The sequence below is a fragment of the Emydura macquarii genome, unplaced genomic scaffold, assembly GCF_026122565.2.
Source record: "Emydura macquarii macquarii isolate MOO-44397 ecotype Brisbane River unplaced genomic scaffold, CSIRO-AGI_Emac_v2 contig_3114, whole genome shotgun sequence".
Classification (NCBI taxonomy): Eukaryota; Metazoa; Chordata; order Testudines; family Chelidae; genus Emydura; species Emydura macquarii.
The window spans coordinates 4,938,423-4,956,746 of NW_027133251.1; the positions used below are offsets into that span (position 1 = coordinate 4,938,423).

Here is an 18,324-nt window from a genome sequence, read left to right on the forward strand (position 1 = left end):
TCTGTAGCTGCAACTTGTGCAAATACCCAGGAAAAATATATATATAATATTTTCCGTATTTACTTTTCCTTAGGATAAACAGTGAAACAGTAAAAGAGGCTAAGGCACTACAGGGGATGCAAAACAGACAAGCTGCAACAGCCTCCATGGGAGGATATTACAGAATTACAGTTGTTGTTGCAATGGCTACCAGCTGTGTCTCTGGAATGAGCTGGTTTAGAAGCCATCAGTTTAACATAGAAAGAACTTTTCCTGCAACACTTTTTCTCTTTCTTTAAACTTCTTTGAGTCTTTTCCTTTCAATGTCTTGAGAAAGAAGGGGCCTGATAAGTTAGAAGTTCTATTTTTATTTAAACTACTCTGCGTTTAAACCAAGCGGAAGCACATCAGGAACTATTTAGCTAAGTATTTCAGGTCACTTCATTTGGCTACTAAAGGTTATTTGAGTCTGCCTTCTTTGTGCTGCTCTTCCAATAAGAACATTACAACCATGCTGGGTCAGACCAATGATCCATCTAGCCCAGTATCATGTCTTCCAACAGGGGCCAATGCCAAATGCATCAGTGGGAATGAACAGAACAGGACGATTTCAAGTGATCCATCCCCTGTCGTCCAGTCCCAGCTTCTGGCAGTTGGAGGTTTAGGGGCACCCAGAACATGAGGGCACATCCTGACCATCTTGGCTAATAGCCACTGAGGGACCTATTCTATTGATGGACCAATGAATGAGAGAGGAAGACTTGTTTAGTGCTTAAGGGGCCAAGTTCTGGGATCCATTCCTGGTACTGTCACAGATACTTGGTGTGACCACAAGCAGGTCATTTCACCTCTCTGGCTGAATTTCCCCATCTATAAAATAATGCTGTCCTCACAGGATTGTGGTGAGAATATAGGCCTTGATCACGTAAGCCTGTCTGTGGTGCGCGGCAGAGAATGCAAGCGTGTTCTACGGCGATGATAAAGGAGGTGTGCAGGGTATCTATAGCAGAGCTGCGCGGGTGCTTGGGGACACAAAAGGAGCCCAAGTCTGAGGTGCAGGTGAGGATTGAATTGGAAGGGTTTGGAAGGCAAAGATCAGACCCATCACAATTCATTTATATGTAAGAGAGAGGGTGAGATTCAAAGGGAATCTGATATGATCAGATCAGAGGCAGGTGAAACTGACCATTCTTTGTACTTTCTCCCACGTTGCCCATTGCACATGGGAATAATTCCCTGTTACAATGCATACAGACACTGCCTTATCCTCCCTCACACCCCTCCTTAAGACTCGACCCTGCAGTGAGACCAACAAAACCCCACCTGCTGATCCCGACTAAGCAGGTGACCAGCTGTTACTTGCGCACAGAAAACCTCGATTCTGGCATTTCTAACTTGTGTGTGCTGGACTTGGCAGCCTTAGTACTCTTCTAATGTAATTGTATGTGTAATTTGCTAGGTTTTAAAAAAAGCACACTGGAAAAAAACCCAACAAATTTCATTATGTGCTATCATATTAACACTCTCGTATGGCTTATCAACAGGGCTGGAACCTTTCGTTTTACTGATCAGACCTCTGTCTGTTGAGTTAACAGAGCAATGGATAGCAATAACTTCTTGTCGTCTGTGAGCCAGCAGTACAGGGGAATGACAGACACTTTTGCTGGGTTTCATAGGCGTTTGCTGATAGCAGAGGAATGCTGAGAATTGGGAATCCTGGGTTCCATTCCAGACTCTGTTCTCTAGTGCAGTGGGTCCCATCTTGGAGTACAGGACCCCTTGGAGGGGTGCCAAAGGTTACAGGGGGTCCATGAGGCTTCAGTAATATTGAGGTCATTTAGCCCTCCTAGCTGCACGCTGAGCACAGCAGCTTTGAGCTCTGTGCCGGCAGGAGTGGAGAAGTAGCCTCTTCCAGCTCTGCACCAGCCGGGAGCCTGGCTGGAGAGGAGGAACCCCATGCCAGTGGGGGGTCATGAGCAGCCCCAGCCAACCCGCCAGGGCCTGCCTCCATTTCCCTTAGTCCATTAGGAATGGGACGAGGCAGGACCACACGGGGTGTGCAGTGGCGGCTGTGCCCGGGGAGGCTTAGCTTCTTACTCAGGTAAGAGTCATTTATTACTATTATTATTTATGTAATTTAGTGTTATTATTCTCACGTGTGTTCATAGGGGATATATGTGTTTGACCAGTGAGGGGAGGAGTAGGGGGGCATGTTGAACCTAGTGTTAACTAGTCGGGCTTTTACTCAAAAAGCTTGGGAATTGCTGCTATAATGGATACAGACTGTACTGCCCATTTCCCGGAAGCTTGATCCCTTCTGCCCTGTCCCCTCCAACTGGTCCAAGTCCTGTCTCTTCCCCATCCCTGGCTCAGTTTATAGTCCTGTTCTCCTCATCTAACCATTCCTAATCTCCCCTCCCCACACTTCTCGTCTCAGTCTCCTTGACCCTTCTGTTCTCCACTCCTTGTCTCCAGTCCCAGACTCCTTGCCCAGCCAGTTCCAGTCTTTCCCTCCATTGGCTCCCATTCCTTGTTTTTCTCCCATCACCCGCAGGCTTGTCCAGTCTACTCCGCTTCTGTTATTTTCAGTCTGACTCTTGTCCCCTCTGCAGTTTAGTCTGGATACCTTCCTCCTCCACGTTTCCTGGACACTGATAGCACAGGAGATAGTTCTCCTTTCTGGTGCCTGGCCTCCAGCCCAGCCCACAGCATGTAGGGTCAACAATTTCAGGGGAAAAGTCTGAACCCCCCATCCATGGCCTGGATCATATTCGGTCACTCTGTTGGGATGGTGCATGTGCAGTCTGGTCGCATGCAGGAGCTGGAGAGTCTCAAATAGGCTAGGATGCAACATTTTGGGGAATTGCATAATTTGAAAAGTGGAGACGAGCTAAATGCTGTAGAAGACTTTTCCCATTTCTTGCTCCTCTGTCACGTTTTAATGCTATTCTTCCAAACAGGATTGGAGAAATAATGTTCAGCGTCTAAGTGGGCTTGGAGAGCTAGGATCCTTTCGCTTAGCAATGGTTTCCTCCTCTTATTTTATTATTTTATAGGCTATTGATTCAACCTTTCCTCTCTGCCCTGGCAAAATAGGAATCACTTCATTTTCTTTCTCTCTCCCTCTCTTGCTTTTTAGGAACTCAATCAGCTCCATACTCTGATAATCTTCTAGCACTCACTAGCACCTCTTTCTGTAATGGGAAGATCAGCTGGCTGTATAGTTTACTTCAGTATATACTGCTAGCTAATGGCAACTTTATTAGGTATCGGCGGTGAGATGATGGGTCACGCGGGGGTGTTAACACCTGGATTTACAGTCGCAATGGTAGAGCATATTGAAGTTCATCACTACACTGAATTACTCAATAATAGCCTTCAGAAACATAAATAATCAAGAAGCATCATTTTTGAAGATAAGAGCCAGGAACATGTCTGGCTAATTGACCATGATGGAGTTATAATAGTGATATACAGCACGCTCTCAGAGTAAAGTTCTCTATGGGGCTGCTATAGCTAAAGCACTGGGGCTTCCCAGTTCCACAGAAGTTTATAGATAGTGACTCCTTTTCAAACTCATCCTGCCAGTAAGAAATATGATAGATTTTACACTGGTCTTATCTCCTGCACTGGGCCGTGGGCAGCTAAGCAGCTTACAGTTGGTATGAGGCATGGAGGGTATGTATTAGCAGAAGCAGCCCAGGAAGAAGTGTCATGAACAACAGTGTCAGCTCCAGATTTGTTTGTATTAAAATAAAAGAACGTGCAGTTACTAGGACCCTGATTTAGCTCCGCAAAATACTTAAGCACATGCTTAACTCTAGGCATGTACTTAAGTCCCATTGACTTCAACAGACCTAAGCACATACTTAAGTTCTTTGCTGAGCAGGGATGGACTTAATCATCAGCTTAAATGTTTTGCTGGACTGGGAATTAGATAACTAAATACATTTTGTGAGCTGTGCAGCTGGAATAAACAATATAAAGCAGTGAAGACTCCCATGAGAATATGCATGCGCTTAAAAGTAAGCCATGCCTACGTGTTTGCAGGATCAGTGCCTTGCATTGCAAACTCTCCAAGCAAGGGTCTATGTCCTTCTGTACGTGTGTTGCTTATTTTGGGAACTTCCACAAAATAAAAAAAAATCTCATGAAAATGCTGTGGGAGAAATGTGTATATATATAGGTCACAACTCAAAATTGCCATAAAACGTGATTCATAATTGAGACTGTTCAACCATCTCTATCTCTGGCCATATTTAATTGCCGAATAGCATCGTTTCCTCCTCCCTTTTTTCCAGTTGACATTCAAAATGTCACTTTGTTTGGCCAACAAATCAAAATTTGAAAAATTTGGAACTATAATTACCAAACTCAAAGGGATATTCAGGGGTACCCCAAACCCACATAAACCAACACCAGGAAATATATTTCCACAACTACTTGCAAACGGAAACACCCATATTTCACACTCTAGAACTTTCAAGCTCTAGAACTTAATCCCAGTATTAGAGCGGGTTGGGAAAATTGTGACAGGGCATTTGTTTTCCTTCCTGTTAGTTTTCCAGCAGCTCACCTGGAATGCTGGTGGGCAGCTGAGAGCCTGGGACCCTCCATTCCCTAGCTCATAGCATCTCAGGAGCCTGGGCTTCCAGAGATGCTGGCTCCAAGGCAGCATAGTAGAAGAACTGGCTCAGAGTCAAGGACCTCAGAGCATCTAAGGTTTGCTCAACAGCAGCCTGCCAGGTAGGGTTTGATTCCCTTTTGTGGAAATTTTCAAAAAATTTGGGGTTTTCATTTTGAATCCAAATGAAAGTAGATTTCAAAACATTGAAATCTTCTGCCGAATGGAATTACCTTTCTCCACCCAGCTCTGTCCAATAACAATCGTAGTAACAGTGCCAAGAGTCACAGAAGAAGCAACTAGCATTTGGATGCTAATGGCTGCTATGAGGAGTGTCTTGGTCCTAAATCAAGTTTTCTGCAGACAAGCCATGAAGCTGCCCGAAGCATTAAGCCACATGGCCACACTAGAACTAAACCAGAAAGTTATACCGTCATTTCCTCTGCTTGCAAATGCAGGGGCTGTGTGTCGGAGGGAGCAAGACAGCAGAAGAAGTTGTGGATGTGTCTTTGACAGAAAGCGGAGACAGAGCTACATGGGCACAGAGCTCACTGGAGTGGCAGCTTTAGGGGTTTCTGAGTAAGGAAGCTGTCTGCTAGTTGTTCCTATTGTGTTGAGGGAAACAGTGCTTTGTATGCTTTTTTTGTGAACAAATAACATTGCGTCAAGAATTTACCTGACAGAAACCCTGCAAGGCTGCTGAATTTTGGCTAATTGCTTAGGGCAATAGCATGAACAATTTTAGCTGAGCAGTTGGGTTAGGATAGTGAGTGGAAAAATTACTGCGAGGAACAATAAACTACAAGGCAGTCGGGATCAGGTCTATAAGAGCAGGTGCCATGTCTTCCTTCCGCTATTCAGCCATCAGCCACTCAGATAAGAATTTGCTAGACAAAGGCATCCTAATGCAGGCTCAGGGGATCTCAGTGTCTATGGGAATCAAGACAATCTAAAAACAGCTCTGTTCTGCTTCAGAAAGGTAAATGAACCTTCTATGGAAAGCAGAGGTGTGAAAGGTTCAAAAGAAACCCATTACAAGCTTCAGCACACACTTAGTGACAAGAATTGCGACTCTATATTCTCAATGCAGATCCTTCCCCAGGGACTCCAAACTAACATGTGAAGTTGAAGCATCACATTCATTTCAGCATTATAACTTCTTTCCTTAGATGCCAGTGCAATTGTTCCCAGCAATCTCACTCCACATACAGATGAGGATTGTCTACTATTATTTGGGAGCAGAGAGTGAAGGGTTATTTATAGAGTTGATCAGAACATTTTGAACAAATTGAACATTTCGGCCAGATATGCTGATTCATTAAAGCTGAAATGTTTTGTGGAGAAGATTTTGTGGGATTTTATTTTTGGCCCAGGGTTCTCTGGTCACTTCTGACCAGAGAGAGAGGGAGAAGGGGGGAGAGAGAGACCCAAATTGAAAACCTGAGCTTTTTTATCCTAAAATGGACATTTCCACCTCATTCCTTTTCTCAACCACATTCCAAGGCATTTTTGTTTTGTTTTTTGTTTCAATGCAGAATGAAAAGAAATTTTGAAACTCTGTGCAATGGAATTGTCATCCTCCACACAGCTGTGGTCATTTAGTTGTTTTTGCTTGACATTTAGTAGCAGCAGCTTTCAGTACCTGGACTTGGTTGAGCCTCTTCGAGATATTTTGTTTCAGTATTCTCAATCCTCTTGTTCTTTCTTTCACCCCCACTTTATTAAACCCACTAAATTATAGCTAATGCTACAAAGTCTTATCTGCCAGTAGAGAGCACTCTTTCAATTAACTAACATATATACAGACATACCTCTTTGTATAGAGTACTTCCATCAGAGGGATGCACTGGCTGCCCCCATGCTGACATAACTCATTGTAGGTACAGGAGTGATAGACAGCTGGGCCCTCACCCACAAGTTAAAGTGGAGATTCAGATTCTCAGGAAGGAGTAAGATCCTGACCCGGTTGTTCCTGTACCATGTTTTCTTCTTCTTCCTAGTGGAAATGGTGACACACATTTCCAGCTCCTTCCCTCTGCAGTCAGGGTGGAAGGGTACCAAAGACTTCCATGTTTAGGGTACAGTAACAAACATATTTAAAACGGTGTCTTCAGCCTAGTGTCTCCTTGGGTTGTAAGCTTGTTAAACTTTAACCCCAGCAGTTCAGACCCATTTAAACTCCAACCAAAAACCAGCACCCTACAGCCTTCATTAATGGAAACCACTACACACAGTGCTTGTTACTAACATGGTATACCTCTGTCCTTTGCGCTCTGCTATGTTAAACCTTTGGAACATGTGTTTAATGCTAACAAGACACTTTTGTCATGTTGTATCACTTCATGCACATTTCTCTGTCTTTAGAGCTTGTTTGCCCTGGACACCAGCTCACTTTGCCCAGAAGGCCACTTCCACCTTCCATAAACCCTGGCTGCAATTATTCACCTCTTTCTGCCACAGAGAATCAGCAGCTTCTCCTAGCAGGGTTCCAATATCTACTACCAATGGAGTTTCACCAACAGAGAATTTGCCCCCCTAATTTCTGAAAGGCCAGATAAGCTAAGGTGAAGACAAAGAAGTGTGTAGTTTTTACATTTGAATGCCTAGTTCATGTGTTCAATTACTGCACTTGAGTGTGCAAATCAGGTATTTGTTTGTACAAAGGCCCTATTAGATGCATAGGCAGCTCTTTGCATGTACCCAGTTGACATCCACGAATTAGGTGCTCAGTTTCATGCATGCATTGGCACACATGCTCTTTTGAAAACTAGGCCCTTAGACCATTCTCTCCTTAACTGGAGTAGATTTGGATTCAAGCTTCAAAGCACATAATGGAGTTCAAAGGGGCCGTGAAAACCAGTTCCTTAAATATGTTTGCATCTCTTCTTTTTTTTTCCGGATCTAAACTTACATTTCACATGAATGCAGACTCAGCAGCTGTGCAAACAGAGGTTCTGGCCTTGGAATTTTGCCTGTTTCCATTTCTAAAATATTGTAACCAAACAACAGAACTCTGAGGCTTTTTAACTAGTGAGATATAGTCATCTTTGTTAATTAGTTATAGGCTGATGTTTGTCCCACAGGCAGAATATCTTTTCTCACCGTATACTTCCTTTCAGACGCGGCTTATTTTCACTGGTTCTCCTCCATATGCCAGTAGGGTCTCTAAAATGTAAGACCAGGATACTTCACATCTTGAGACTGGAAACATTCCAGCAAAAAACCTTTTTTTCACTTAAAAAGAGAAAATCTCACTGATTTTCTGCCATAGTTGCCAGAGCAGTCATCTTATATCTATACAGCTGCAGAATTTTAAGAGCAACTTACGCAATAAAGGAGAATAGAAGGAGCTACATTAAGACATTATGGTGAAAATGAAGGAGGAGGAAAAAAATGCCTAGTCTAGGAGGTTAAAACAGGCCAGCTAAGACCACCTCACCCAGCTCGACGTAGAGTACAGATCTGAATTTGCCACTCCAATTGCACCAACTCTGAAAACTGAATCTATTACTTCCTTTGGAACCGCAGCGCTTTGCTCTGGAAATCATCTGCTTCAAAGCCCCTCAAATCTTGGAAACTTTTGATACAATGATCTTTGTGCTGCTGAGTTGAATGCAGTGTCCATTTTTTTTGTCTATAAACTTTGTCTGCAACTACCAAAAAAAGAGAGGATTAATCTGTGCAGCATGTATTGTGTGTGTACTTTTCCTCTTTGGATCAAGCTCAGGCTAAGAAATTCATTTAACCTTTTAGTGTCAAGTTTGATGGACCTGAGGTGACACTGTACTTTTTCATAGTGGAGTACAGTTTATGATTGCAATAAACCTGGAGGAAAAATGGATGTTGACAAAGATTTTGTGTGTGTGTGTGTGTGTGTGTGTGTGTGTGTGTGTGTGTATATATATATTCTTCTCTTCTTGGTAAGACAGAAAAGTGACAAGTGTCACTTTTAAAAAAGCAGTAGCTTCTCACATATGATATATGGACAGGGCTAGTCATCAATCATGTCTTTTCATAAGTCTTCACTGATGAGTTTGACTTTGGACCTGAAATCTTTGAGTCATAGAAAAACCTTTCATTCATGCAATCATAGATATGGAGGCCAGAAGGGGCAATTATGTTCATCTCATCTGACCTCCTGCATAACTGACGTAAGTCACTGCGGTACATCTCAGAAATGAAGAGGCAAAGGCAAGCTCAGCATCAGTAGGCTTGGGGTGAAATTTACTCATTCCATGAGTCCCATATACCTTGGAGTTACTCTCAACCACACACTCTCTTTTGGAGCCCAAATCGAGACAATTAAAGCGAAGTTTAGCATATGAAACATTCTCAGCAAGCAGTTACATCACTGTCGGGTGCAGACCCGCTCACTCTGCAAGCTACAGCACTAGAACTTCGCTAATCTGCTGCCGAGTATGCTTGTGCAGTGTGGGCACGATCACCTCATGCAAAGAAAATAGACCCTGTACTTAATGCCACGGTCTGCTATATTACATGATGCCTTAAACCTGTCCACATCAACCTTCTCTACATCCCCACATGTATTGCACCTCCTGTTCTATGCTGGGAAGTGACTAGCAGAGTTGGGTGCACAAGGAAATGCACAGGTCCAACCCATCTGCATTTTGATAGCACAGAGATGCGGAGTGGACTGAAGTCATGACAAAGTTTTCTTGCCACCATTAAATCCCTCATAGTGTCACTCAAACAGACAAGGGTTCAGTTATGACACACGAGAGTGGAGAATGACCTGCGCCTTGGTCTTCGGAGCTTACCAGTCGCACACCTACCACCCAGTTCAGACCACCTGGACTATGTGACATGGCCTTAATCAACTGTGCACTGGAGTTGGCCGGTCTAGAGATGTGATCAAGTGGGGCTACATTGTTGACCCCAGTACCTGTGATTGTTGCAGAGATCCTCAAAATAAGAAACCTCTCCTGTGACAGCAGCTGCTTGAGCACAAATACTTTTCTGGTGACCCAGTGGATCACAATGATTGGGTAATTGCATGTGTCATGAAGCAGTATGAGGACATGACAAGACGAAGAACCTCCTGCATAACAGATTATAAAGTCAGAGAATTCACTCCCCGATCCTCTCTCTCATTCACAAATGCTCTCACATTGGGCATCTCTTGCATTCTCAGATGCTCATCAAATGGTGGCTGGTGCCCAGACCCTGTCTAGCAATACCCCAACCTCCATTACTGCTTTCTGATGAGTAGGCTTTGCAGTCTTTGACATGTATTTTTGTAATTTTGACAGGTAATGATGTTTATTTTTGCCTTTTTTTTTAGCTTTTTAGCCACTGAAATTGTCCCAGTTTCATGAAACTATGTAGGAGTCAGAGAAAAATAATTTACTGACAATACCCATTGAGATTCAAAAAGTTAAAGCTTTAAAATCGACAAATTGTCAATATCACATGTCAAAACATACAAAAGAAATATATTTAAATCAGTCTAATAAATTCTCAAGTCGCATTTCTTATTTTGCCAATCTGTACATTTCAATTATCCACAGAAGTATTCTTTTATCAGTTGGTTTGTATATGGTGAAATCAACATTTACTGCCATTTACCAAGAAAAATCTAATCCTTCTAAGCCTACTTAGGAGGCCCCTTTACTGTCTTTCTTTCATAGAACAACTTCAACATACCTCTCTTTGTCCATTTTCATTTCCCCACCCCCATTAGTATAAGAAGTGTTACCCCAACTCTCCCCCATAACGTATTTCATCTAATAGTATACAATAAGAGGAAATGTTCTTCGTGCCGCCAAGTGTTGATCAGGAGTATTTATAGAGTAGTGGGTAGTGGAAATCCAGGTACCATTCCTGTTCAGATCAATGTCTAACCCTTTCTCAAGCCCCTCTCAACCTTTGTTCTGTTTTTTCTCATTCTCTTATGTCCGTCCATCTCTTTCTCTCTCCATCTGCCTCATAAAAGTTTAAACAGAGAAGGACTTTTAAGTTCCCAGGTAAAATAAATTGTCAGTGTGTGCCTAGTAACAGTTCATAGCCTTTTATTCCCCCACCACCCTGCAAACAAAAAATAATGGGATGCACCAGCATGCCATTGTGTCCTTGACATGTAATTTGTTATAAATAATAATACAAATGATTACAGGGAAAGCTACAACTGCTGGGAGCGCATCAGTTTGCCAGCACGGGGATAAATAAGACAGCTCTCTCTGTGGGTGACTCAGTCATCGTATTTTGTACCGAGGCTGCCCAGCAGGCTTAGCAACGTGAGTCCTGTCAGGGCCAGTCGCACAGTTCCTTCAGAGAGAAGCTGGAGGGCTTAAGCCCTTTTAAAGAGAAATGACTCCGAAGAGTTAAAAAAATAAGTGGCTCTCTGATGGGCCTTTTGTGTTGGATGTATTAATTGCACACAAGTCGCATATCCTCCCTCCCTTGTATTATTGCACAAACCTGCTGCATTTCTACAGGAAAGCCGTTACTCAGGTTTTATCTTCTACAGAGACAAGCTGTAATTTCTTTTATAGAGGGGAAAAAGACTCATAACAGGGAAGGCAATTACAAAAGCAACCATGAGAGCCAGGGACAGAGGAAAGATGGGCTTGTGGGTAAGGCAGAAAAACTGGGAGTCAGAAGGCCTGAATTCTATACACAGTTCTACCACTGGCTATACCTACACATGAAGCTGGGGGTGTGACGCCCAGATTGCATAGACATGTGCGTTCTAGCTCTCCTCTGAGCTAGCACACAAAAAAGATGATTTTGCCATGGTAGCACAGGGAGCAGTGAGCGGAGGCAAAGGCGAGCCTCCCTGAGTACGTACCCATGGGGTTTAGACAGGTTTGTATTCAGTGGGGCTATCCATACTGCTGCTTCCCAAGCAACTGAAGCTACACTACTATTTTAAGTAGACTAGCTCAGAGGAGAGCTAGTACAAGTACTAGTACTAGTACTAGTGCGCAGCCTTAGCTCCAAATATAGATGCAGCCACAGTGTGAGTTTGGGTAATTCTCTTAGAGCCAGGGAACTGCTGGAGTTGCACTTTCGGGAACCCATCGTTAAAATTCTCTTACCAAACTAGGAGAGGTGTTTGGCGATTCCCTGACTTGTGATGGTGTCTACATGGTTTTTATTAAACATTTATTTTGCGGTAGCACCTACAAGCCTCAGCCAGACTGGGGCCTCATTGTGCTAGGTGATGGATGCTCCTAAATCATGATTATTTACTAGATCTGATCAGGAATTTCCTGCCTAAATGATGATTTTCACAGGAAATGCAGTTTCCACAGAATTGTAATTTTCTGTGGAACAACACCTACGAGGGAGTAGGGGATGAGGCAATGAGATTGCACGCACAGAATGGCAATAGAAGTGCAAAATATGATTGCTAATTTAAAGTAGAGATTTTTCAAATATCAAGATTTGGTGAGCATCTTTCAGCATTTTTTGAAAACTGAGTGTCTAAAGTTAGGCAGGGCGAAATTTTTCATGCAAAACTTTTACTCACTACAAAATGCAGATTCAAGTTGACTGAAACAACTCGCCATTTCGAGTCAATGTTGTAAAATTGTTTTGGTCAGGAAAAGAAAAATAAAAGGAAATGACAAAATAGGTTGTTTTGGCATTTCATTTCAGATTTTTTTTCCCCCAAATTTCCTTTTTTTTTTTTTCCTTTTAAGATTTTGAAAACCTCATTGTTGAAACTTTTTTCAACATTTCATTTGACTTTTTTTTTTTAAACATTTTTGTTTCAGGTTGACCCAGAACAATTTTTGTATATATATCTCAGTTCAGCCGTTGAACCACAAAATCTGTTATATGCACAACTCTGCTCCTAAACCCATAACTGGGCTGCTCAATTATAAAGGTAGAGGTTTTACAGGTTCTGCTGAGTATTCGAAACTCACAGCACCATCAATGAGAGCTGCAGGTGCTCAGCACTTCTGAAAATTGGAATGCTTAATTTTAGGTGCCTAAAAATGGGTTTAGATGATTCACTTTAGGTGCTCAGATTGAAAAACCTTCGCCTAAATTCAAGGGTAATATTTTTTTTATTTCTTTCTTTACTTTTTGCTTGATCTACACTGTAGGTAAGCCTGTGCAAATGTGTCCTAAACTAAGGCTGAGGTGTACTGACAAGCTGTACTACACTGGTTTGAATGTTGCTTAGGAAAGCAAGCTTTTAAAACAAAAAGCAAATATAGCCTGTCCATACTAGAGAATTGCAAGGCATTCAGCAGAGGATTACATTTCAATGTTGTATTCCACATAGGGAAACATAAGACTATTTTTCCACAGTCTAATAACACTCACTGTCAATTTAACTCTCTTTACTTTCCTAACCTGCTCCCTGCCCATTGAGGAGAACTGGCTGCACGTGTATGAAAAATGATACCAAGATTATAAAACCTGGCTGCCTTTCTAAATGTGATGGTGAATTTTAAAATGAACAGCTTTCCAGCATGAGCTAGGTGCAGTGGAACTGCACTTTGATAAGCATTGAATGGTAGATACTGGACTGGCTGCGCAATTCTGTGTCCTCTTGAAAAATCACTGTGGAATATATAACCAGAGTGCGAAGTATGATTGATGTACTGTACATGTAATCCATTGGTTAATGGGTGCTATAAGTTCCTCCTTTGTATCCAGTCCACACAGGACGTGAGTCGGTTATAGTCCAAGCTAGAAGGCTTGACTCTTCAGTTCAAGTTGTAACAGCTTGTGTTTTTAGAGCTCAAATCCCCCATTCAACCCTCCTTGGATGGGACAGGATGGCAGACATCATATATACATTAGGCATATAGTGAGTGAGGAAGGCATAACAATGCTGTGTTCTACGACTGTTGAACTGCATGCTCCTGATTGCAGGATGGACATACTGTATCTGGCTAAAAACATGACTCCCTCAATTTCATTATCCATTGTCATTCCTAGGGGCAATTTATAGTAATTTATCATGACAGTAGTCATTGGGTTAGGGAAGGAGAGTGAGAATTACTCTATCACCTGGTAGCTAGGGCACTCACCTAGTCTACTGGGGTGTGTCTACACTGTAATTAGACACCTGCGGCTGGCCTGTTCCAACTGACTCAGGCTCATGGGGTTTGGGCTAAGGGGCTGTTCAACTGCAGTGTAGATGTTTGGGCTATTGCTGCAGTCCAAGCTCTGGGACCTTCCCATCTCACAGCGTCCTAGAGCCTGGGCTCCAGCCCGAGACCAAATGTCTACATCTCAAATGAACAGTTCCCTAGTCTGAGTCCTCCAAGCCTGAGTCAGCTGGCCTGGGTCAGAAGCGGGTTTTTAATGATAGTGGAGACCCAAATTCAATCCCTTGCTCCAATGACTATTTAATAATTAAAATAAATGGAACAGCTTCACCAGGAGAGATTGAGAGAGTCCCATATCAGAATACCCCATAGTCTAGCAATGAAGGAGACCAAAGTTCAGCTCCTTACTCTACATCAGGCTGAGATGGGCCTTGACCCCTTTATCTCTCACATTCCCCATGCAGGTTTATGGAGGTTTGGAGCGGGGAGGCAATTGTACTCGGACCCCGAGTTCTGCAGGGGGTGGAACTCCTGTAATGGGGGCATAGGCGTGTGTATGGGGTGTGCTGGGTATGCCCAGGCACACCCTAATGTAGGGATGTCAAAGTTCTGGGTCGTGAACCTTGTTGATGTGTCCTGCGGCGCCATCTCGCTGGAGGGTAGAGCTGCCGCCGAAAGAGAGTAGGGTGCGCATTTTTTCAGCGGACGGCCATACAGAGCGAGCTGCCGCCGAAAAAGAACATGCCACAATCTGCCGCTGAAATAGCACTGCTTGCAATATTTCTCGGCGGAGACTATGACGTGGGGAGAATTCCGCCGGCGGGTAATTTAAATGTGGCCTGCCGGTGGAGTTGAGTTTCACACCCCTGATAAAGACCATCAAAAGTCCCTGGGTGCACACCCTAATGAAATGTGCTGCGCACGCCTAGGAATGGGAGTTAAATTGGAGGGGGCACTTGGTGTACCAGGGTCCCCAATTTCTCTCCATGGGGCGACTCACATGAGTGCCCTAACCACTTACTTACGAGGGGGGACCACTAACACCAAACCACAGAGGAGCAAGTTTTTCTGACTTTTCAAATTGCCAAAAATGTTTTAAAACTGTCATTTTTGCTTCAGTCTGAAGCAAACTTTAGTTTTATTTTTCAATGCTGCCAGAGATCCGAAAAAATCCATTATTTGCCCAGCTCTAGTTGGGGATTGTGTCGTCTTATCTGTATCCTACCATGCTGCTACTATGAGCTGTAAAAGTATAAATACAGAAGTGCCTGGCCAGATGCTGCAATTACTTCTATTGGCCCCAATTCAGTCAAACGCTTAAAAAGGTATGCTGGATCTGGAGCACCTATACAGATCCACTGAATTCAATGACACTGCTCAGGTGCTTTGAGTTAAGCAAGTGCTTCAGGGCTTGGGTATATCAGGGCCATTGATTTCAAAGAGGTTCTTTACCGGGGGTTGGGGGGGATGCTGGCCCTGATGAAATCAATGGCAAAACTCTCACTGACTTCAGTGGGACCAGGATTTCACTCAGGCACAGCATCCATTCTGGGTCCCTGTGCAAAGATTACACTAGTTGTTTTTCCACTGTTTCTTCTTTGCAAGCTGCAAAAAAGGTACTATCTGAAAACCTACCTCAGATCGGTCCAAATCAAATGCCTGCACTACGTGTAGACTCACTCAGTGATAATAGGGTCTGATCTCTCTCCTACTGAAGCCTATGGCAAGATTCCTATCAATTTCAAGGCCCTTTATTTTTCACTTCCCTTGTGGTTCATCTGAGAAACATTAACTAAATAAGCAAAACAAAGCAGCTCTTCTTCCTAAATAGGCAGAGAACTTCTTTCTGTGCTCCAATCCTTTTGATATGCATTTTCCCCTCCATTTAATCAAATGGACCATGATGTTGCAGGTCTCAAACCAGGCTTCCTGCTTTGCTCATTTAAAAAAAAAAAAACACAAAAAAACCCTGACACAATGGAAACTAATTCTTGTTGTTTTTTAAGGGGAATGAAAAATTCCTCACTGACAACATGCCGATTTTCCAATCAAACACTTCTTTTGGTCACAAAGATAGAAGGCATCTGAAAACAAAAAGGCATTTGGGCAATAACCGCTTTGACAAAGCTTTCTACACAGTGGCTGCTGTCGCTGTGAAATATCGAGCTTTGAAGGGTAATACTAATTCAAGTAGCATAGCACTGCATACAGGTAAGGGGTCCAAAGTCCTTGAATGTTGAAAAGAATAACAGATCTTCAAAGTCACACATGCAAACAGAAAAAGGTGGCATGTAATGGAGACCTGAATAATGTAAAAGCTTTTGTCTGCCGGGGGAGAGGGGAAAAAAAAAAAACCAGAGAGATGGAATGTGAGTTTTAACCATTCTAGTTGGGAGATGCAAGCTGGCACATCTCTGACTTCGTAAACCATAACATCCAAACTTACTTAATGAGCAGACGAATGTCAGGGCTGGCTTGCAGAAGGCAGGGAGACAATTATGCTGAATCAAATCCTGAGAGAGTTTCTGTGATAGGGAAAAGGATGTCTGGCTTCTAATAGATGGGCACCGAAAGGGAACGATGTCTGTGCTGGAGCAAAGTTGGGTGACATTGTTGGAAAGTGCATGGTGCAAACTTTGAAAAGAATAAAAAATCTGTTTGGAATTAATTGTGTGGATATTTTACATCATAGGGAAAGGCCAGAGATACAGAGAGTTCTGAAATGCACTGCACTGGCCTCCTGTGTTAAAGTTATTTCTGACCGTCGCTGTGCTCATTAGTCTGCCTAAAAGAAAACAAAAGGCCTATGGATGGGAAAAGAAATTAAGACAGCAGCAAATTACTCAAGTACCTGCACTACATGTATAGACCTACACAGTGATAATATGGTCCGATCCTGCTCCCATTGAAGCCTCTGGCAAGACACCTATTAATTTCAAGCCCCTTTATTTTTCACTTCCCTCATGCTTCATTTGAGAAACATTAGCTAAATAATAATAATACCTTTTATATGGCATATTTCATATGTAGAGCTCAAACCTGTTTACAAAGCAAATTAATATCATTAGCTCCATTTTACAGAGGGGGAAACTGAGGCAAGGATAGGGGAAGTGACTTGCTCAAATTCACCCTGGCAGAGTCAGGAATTGAACTCAGGTCTTCAGGCCACTGCTCTAGCCACTAAGCAATATTGCTTCTATTAAATTAAATCACCCAGCCTCCCCCTTTTGAAAGAGAGAAGGACTATATACCAGGGCCATGCAAAAGGTTTGCATAAAACACAGAAAACAGCCTAAATCAAGGGGCCATTGGACAGACTTTTAGTAAGAATTTCTTGAGCGAAGTTATAACTAATCACTGCTATTTACCTTAAAGACAATGGATGTTATGGCAAGGATAGCCACCGATAAGTCTGACCTGCAAGAACTTGAAAACATGAAAATCACATCATCGATATCCACAATGTTTTTAATAACCCCCCTGGCCTCTATAGAGTACCTGCCTGCATTTACCCCATCAATTGCATTTCTTGTAAAGCCTGATAAATGTAGCCAAAAGACACGGTGGAATTCAAGATTACAATGGGCGGTATTATCATCTTCGAGTCCTCCCTGACAAGGCTCTGTTACTTATCTCTGCAAGATGCATTATTTACATTAAGGCAGCTGCATTTCTGCATCTGATAGTTCAGAGAGGTTAAAAGTCTGCATTTGACTACTGAAGTCAAACAGAATTGCAGGGTCTATCTCGTTCTGAGCCAGGTGTTCTCACTGCTTTCCTCTATTGACACTGTGGCCAAAGAGCTCAATGCAGCACACAGAGGTTATATCATCGACCAACCTCATCGCAGAGCTGGGCATGTGTGGGTTTGAGTAGGATCAGAGGCTTAGGTTATAAACTGTCTGGGGAAGGGAAATCTAATGATGTATTTTCACTGTGCTTAGTAAAATAGGGGACCCACTCAGAAGAGTCCTGAGGTACTACTGCAATACAAGTGACGTGAATTATAAACTTCAGTACAGAGGTGTGGCCAAAAGGGGATCACAGTTCCTAATCCAGTCTCTGCCTGTTTGAGTCAAGATGTGACATCTACTTAAGGTATTTATACAGCTCCCATAGCGCTTTAGCCAATAGAACCACCTTCCTCACAGTGATGGCGGGGCTGACACTCTCCAATGGTCACCCTTTCAGGCTCAAGATGAGGGTAGCTCCAGCCTGCTCCCTTTTTATGCCTATTAAATGAGGCCCATGGACACCTGGGAAACTTCCTTAATTCAAGTTTTCTGGCTTTTTGACACACAATGTCCAAAAACTTTGAAAAAGAAAAACATATACAAAGATGTTAAAAAATCCCCCCAAATGTTTTTACTGTTTTTTAGAATAACTCTACAATCCTTGTTTGTGCAAAATGTAGACACTCTTGCTGCACTGCGTTGACCAGAATTTGGGAGCTTTACAACAAAAGTGGGAGGAAAAAAACAACGTCTTGTAAATGTTGGCGATTTCTCAGTATCATTGTTCACCATGTGTGTCTCAGCTATTTTTTAGATCTGATTCCTACCTCATTTACACTGGTTTTATACTGGTGTAATGCTGTTGGTTTCATCAGTGCTACTCTTGATTTATACCAGTAGAAGTGGGGTTAGATTCAAGCCCTATGTTTGCCCCGTTTACACTGAAGCAAACTCT

At 42.8% G+C, this 18,324-nt stretch overlaps 1 long non-coding RNA gene across 1 annotated transcript in view; it reads left to right on the forward strand.

The window, feature by feature from the left end:
- Positions 1-18,324, forward strand: part of LOC137141800 (uncharacterized) — a 40,099-nt gene that overhangs the window by 11,433 nt on the left and 10,342 nt on the right. Inside the window, exon 2 of the long non-coding RNA XR_010916741.1 lies at positions 17,580-17,733. This is a non-coding gene — a long non-coding RNA (uncharacterized lncRNA). The remainder of the gene's footprint in view (positions 1-17,579; positions 17,734-18,324) is intronic.